Source organism: Monodon monoceros, unplaced genomic scaffold (assembly GCF_005190385.1).
Source record: "Monodon monoceros isolate NGI ecotype Baffin Bay Population unplaced genomic scaffold, NGI_Narwhal_1 Super_Scaffold_5, whole genome shotgun sequence".
Classification (NCBI taxonomy): domain Eukaryota; kingdom Metazoa; phylum Chordata; class Mammalia; order Artiodactyla; family Monodontidae; genus Monodon; species Monodon monoceros.
This window is the reverse complement of record NW_021703782.1, coordinates 11,351,214-11,357,213: the sequence shown is the minus strand read 5'-3', so window position 1 is coordinate 11,357,213 and position 6,000 is coordinate 11,351,214. Positions and strand designations below refer to the sequence as shown.

Here is a 6,000-nt window from a genome sequence, read left to right as displayed (position 1 = left end):
CTTTCATCCTTTGTCCTAGCTGGGTAGCACTCCACTGTGTGTATTTAGCATAGCTTATTAAACCAGTCCCCTATTGCTGAATTCTTGGCTTGATCCCTCCCTATCTTTCTTACTATACACACTGTGGAAATGGATGACCTAGTAATTTTGAAGAGTTTTTGAATTTGGTCTTTTACTTGTTATTGCCTTTGTCCCTTGGTGATCTCAGCCATTCTTAGAACTCCACAGGTGACTTCCACACTGGTGACAAAGCCCTTTTGCGCATGTATGCCCTCTCCCCTGTTCGAGCTGCTTGCAGAATATTACAAGGTTGTTATCTCAGAAATATCTCAACTGCAACTCTAAAACTGCCCTCATTTCTCCTCCGCCCTCCTCTGCTTAGCAGGTTTTCCTACTAAAAAGGTATATACACTGAGATGTCATGCTCGCTCTGCTACTCACTAAGATTTAAAACTTCTGTTGCCTGGTACTTCTTCCCTCCCTTTACCTCTACATCCAGTGGGGCAAAGAAACCTCATTTTTCCCCCTTGTACAACATGTTGGACATACGTCCTTTCTTTTGGTTCTGATCGCTGCTATCTCTTTCGGGTTCTTGTTAACTCATACCTGGAGACATTTTAAAAACTAGTATATAATTAGTTTTTCCACTATAACCATGCAGAAGGCTTTGTGGGGGGCAGATCACCACAACTTTGATGGGATTACTTCCTGTCATCACGCATATCCCCCTGCTGGTGAAGAAAGTTTATATCGCTGCTTGTAATCACACTTAGATGTGAGCTCTGTAAGAGTAGGAACCTGTCTGCCTGTTTACCATCCTACCCCTCTCATGTCTCATGAGGCAGGGCATATGGAATGTGCTAAGTTTACAACTGTTGAATTTGTCTCTACAAAATAATTTCAGTGGGAGTTTCCAATCTTACCTCCCACTAATCCTCTGACTGAACTTTAAACCAAAGCCACCTTGAACACTGTGAAAGATGCCTTTTGGGCTTCTTGGGTTATGCCATTCTCTCTGCCTGGAACAGTCTTCGCTCTTCCTCATACGCCACTTTGGCCACATACTGAAAACCCATTATCCCCCAAGGTCCAGCCTCTCTGAGAAGTACTTTCTGATTATACTAAAAATATTGAGGCCCCAAAGGAAGCAAGCTACTTAGTAGAGAAAACCGAACCATAATTCTGGTGTCTCAGCTTCCATAAGCCAAGAAACAGTAAGAGACTCTGCTGTTGGAAGCTACTCATTTCTATTTCAGTGTCATCTGGTCCTAGACCGATACTTGCCTTACAATTTTTATTGAAAAATAGGGAGAATCCCATGAAATAATAGATAGTAACCATTTGTAAAAACACAAAATCTTATCTACTTTAGTGATGCACAAAGGACACTTAAACTCAAATAAATAAACAAACATGTATTCAGCTTTTACCTCTACTATATGCTGGGCACTGTGCTATACATGGAATGCAGGGATGACCTGTTCCCTCAAAGAGCTGAGGGACAGTCATGGCCACTGAGTTAGCCTCAAAAAATGCAAAGTGATGTCACCTACTCAAAGGAAGATGAAAGAGTGACAATCCTGAATATGGCTTATCTCTGTAAAAGACTTGCTGTATAATTTTGGCAAAGTCTCTCCAGCAATTTGGTCCTCAGATTTCCTAGATGGTTAATAGAATTTCTTCCTTAGATTATTAAACTCTTTCCTGTGTCTCAGCTTGCAAATTTTATCACAGCAGTCGAGCTCTCCAAGAAAGAGACCTTCCCTTGGAAACTGGCTGCCCTTCTCTTAACTATGCTCCATTGGCTTGTACACGTCTTTTTTTGTTAACCATTAACGCTTTAAACTGAGAGGTCAAGTCAATAAAAGCCAACATCTTGTAATGTGGCTATCGCAAGTACCAAAGTAACTTTTTTTTTTTTTAAACAAAAGAGCAGTCATGTAGTTCTAGTAATTCAGGTAATTTCCACTGTGGGTTAATTTCACATTGAATTTCTGAATTCCCTCTGAAGTTTCTACTGAATGCAATTGTGATTGCAGATTTTTCTACTTGCTCCATCCTAGGAGTTGGTGACAGGCAACAAGCTTAAAACAGCTGCTCCATTTCAACAGGGAGAGAGGCTGCACATGTACTCTGAATGAAACCATATGTTAGAATCTTCTAACAGTGTGTTAAGGAAGGAAATGGTGGAGAATATTCAAGAAGCTCAGTTAAAGGTAACTGAGTATTTATGGGATGATCTGAAGCATCTTAAATAAGAAGGCAAGCCCTTATTAACAACTCACTCCTAAGTCACACTGGCAAGGCAGACCTGGCATATTCCAGCCTAAAGGATGCACAGTGATTTTTCCTTGCAGAAAACCAACTAGTTCATTAGAGAGACGGCATGGAGACTTCAGCAGAGACCAGAACTTATATTTCATTTCTACCTTCCAAATCCCACATACCCACTCCTGTGAATCATATATGGACAACACATCTTTGTTCCTTGGATGGCAGGTTTTGCAATTGTTTTTAACACGTGTGCTTCCTACTTGACTGACCCCAAAGAGTTTGAAAGTGAAAAAAAAACAACAAAAAAAAAGAGAGTTGCGTTAATTTAAACTATGATTAACCAATTATTTGACCAGTTACCTGAAAATTAAAAAAATCAAGATTCACCTGGCATGGCATTTTATTCTTTCACGATTTCCTCCAAATGTGCTTCTGTGCTCAGTTAGCTTTTAGAGTTAACGTGAGTTAACGTGAGCTAACTCCAGTGCATAAGAGTATATAAGTGGGGCTCTAACTTCAAATTTCTTGCATTAGAAAAACATTGAGATTTAACTTAAAATTTATAAAGTGCCCAGATCTTCAGTATCCAGCTCAATGGTCTTATATGGATGTGAACACAGGAAATTGCTAACCAGACCCAAATACAGAATATCTCCATCACCTCAGAAGGCCCCCTCATGCCTGCTTGCAGTCAGCGCTCCCCATAAAGGTAGTGGCTCTTCAAACCTCTAACACTATAGCTTATGTTACCTGTTTCTGAACTTCACATAAACAGAGTCATGCAGTTTGTTCTCTTTTATGTCTGACTTTGTTCACTCAACGTTGTCTGTGTGATTCACTCATAGTGTTATATATATATCAGTAGTTTGGGTTTTTTATTGCTGTATAGTATTCCACTATATGAGTACAACACAATGCATTTTCCTATTTAATAGATGATGGGTATTTGTGTTGTTTCTTGTTGTTGGGCTACTCCAAATAAAACAGCTATGAACATACTTATAAATGTATTTGGGAAACAAAAGCCCTTTTAAAAAAATGTCTGATTTGATAAATTAGATACATTTAATGTACTTTCTCTTGGAAGAAAAAGGCAACGTGACCTGCTGCAATAGGAAGCTGAGAAAACAGGACTCTGATCAGATGAATCCAGAGGTAACCTCTGCAAAATTGTGTCTTTTCTGCCTTAGATATGCCTACTCCTGCCTCTTCCTCCCCTTCTGCATCCACTCCTAAGGATGGCAACTCTTACTCACCCATTCTTGTTCTGGGGCATTCTCCATACCTTCTCCACATGCCTTCAACTTACAACTACTCAGAAAAATATATAATCAAGTGACTAATACTTAGGCTTAAATAATAATGACACCACTCTCCTGATGATACATGCATATTAACAGGAAACAAAGAAAACATAGTGTAACTACAATTTTTAAGCATTAATTACAAGCATATACTTCTAGAAATTGTGAGCCAAAGGACAGGTAATGAAAGATTATATTCGATTTAATAGTTAAACATAGTAGAGGAAGGTTTTTCAGTGAAAGCTGTTCAGTTGCTCTGAAAAAGCAAAAACTGATAAATATTGGCTTCCTCCTATTATATCCACGGCAGGCAACCTACTCCAGGCCACCAAAAGATCAGGTAAAATGATTTTCAGTAACATACCTAGTGCGAAGCTTTTAAAAGCAAGATTAGAAAGAAGGCATAATAAATATTTGGCACTCTTTTGTCTTGCCCTTCTCAGCCCTACCCCTCCCAAACGTTCTGCCCCACGGATTAATGAAGACTTAGTGAATTAATGAAGACTCTCCCTGTAAGGGAACCTGTGGCTGAAAGGGATCTTAACTACCCTTGAATCCATCCATCTATCTGTGCATGCATGCATGCATCCACCCATCTATCCATCTGATGCTTAGATCCCAGACCAGTACTCCCCAATGTGGACATTCGGTCTGTGTTTCATTCTTTCCAGTGATATAGGACGCACACAAACCAAGCAGCCAGCTTATTCCTGACAAAGTAACAAGGTCAACAAGTAGCTTTGGTAAGTTAGCATTCTTGTGTTCTCATTATTTTATTCTCCATGGCTATAACCATTGTTTCGGCCACTGTGCCATAGGACATTAACAACAAAAGGCAATTTCGTATGTAAAGGTCTTTTAAGACTGGAATCTAAAACCTAGACAAAATGAAGGGCAAGTCTTAGAGCTAAAGTTTTTCTATAAGATTTGGAGCAAGAGAATGATTTCTCTACAAGTGACAAGGTCCTGATTCTCAGCTTTGCAGTGTGGGGCTCACACATTTGCTTTGTTTTGGCTAGCACCATATTTCTAAAATAATGAATACATTGTTAAATTTTAACATTAGACTATTTCATATAAAAAACTTGAGTCTGGCTTATCCTAACTGAAAGAGGACGCTTAATGATTTTCATGATCCTTTTTCATAACTTTAAAAGAATATATTTAGTGATTACTATCTGATATAGTGAAGAAACACTCCCTGGAATGAAATGGTTCCTTTAATTTGGCTTTAATGTATTTTCTTCCTGCCAAATAAATTTAATTTAATACCTTAAAATTTAAAAAGCATATATGTCACCATTTTATGTTTCTTTCCATCCATCCATCCAACCATCCATCCATCCAACAATTTTTCCATTTTCAGACTGTGTTGGCCAAGTGATAATGGCTGTTATTTATGGATGGTAGAATTTTAGGTGGCCTTTAACTTTCTTTTTGTATTTTTCTGAGTTGCTGTCATTTTTAGTATTCAACACATATTTTTATATAATAATAGTCTTGTCACTTAACAAATTTCTTTAAAATTCAAATATATTTCTTTTATCTCTTGAACTGAACTTTTAATGGATATGATTAGTGAAATCTAAATTAATAATAAACATCATTTTTCAGATTATAAGAAAAACTTAAAATCCAGAGTTTCTCTATTGGGTAGCTTTTACCTCTAATACCAACCCTCATTATTTAACTCATTTTAATAATTTAGAAAAACATGTGTTTTATTCCTTTTATTGGTCAATATCATTTAGACATATGGGCCAAAATGTCAAAAATTTTCACTACCAAATTCTCATCAAGACATACTGGATTAACTTCTATGATAAAAGAAGGTAAAATAATACTCTTAAAGAGACTTAAAGATAACATGTAGACTTCCATTTCTGGAAATAGGACAGATGAGATAGATTGAAAACTTCCTGTAACAGAATACCTAGACATAATGGGTAAAATTTAATAAGACCCCCTGTAGGTACATAGCTAAGTTATAAGATAACAAAAAGTTCTCCAAGGCCCAACAACAAGAGGTTGTTGAAAACAGAGTATCAACATAACACTGACCTAATGTTGCCTTATGGGCACTTACTGTTCTTGATTATCAAGAGATGTGAGTTTCAGGAACCACATGGGGACAGAACATGAAGCTCTGGGTCTGCATAAGAGTGGGGGGAATATAAACTAAGATCCTTGCATGAAACCTGGAATCCTCAAAGGGTTAGGCCTTCAATGAAAAGGTAGATGACTAGGAACCTTATCAGTCTCAGCCTGGATCCTGATTGTGGGAGAGAAAAGTCTTTGTCGAGAACTGAACCATAACAAAAATTAAATATATCCAAACTTGGAGAAATAGTCAAACTTTTTCAGTGTCTGTATCATTTTACATTGCCACCGGCAATTTATGAGTGATCCAATTTATCTGCAT

General features: G+C 37.6%; 1 protein-coding gene across 3 annotated transcripts in view; it reads right to left on the bottom strand.

Moving 5' to 3' along the window:
• The window catches only part of ADRA1A (adrenoceptor alpha 1A), an 86,286-nt gene that overhangs the window by 37,208 nt on the left and 43,078 nt on the right, over positions 1-6,000 (bottom strand). The gene's annotated exons all lie outside the window — the stretch shown is intronic.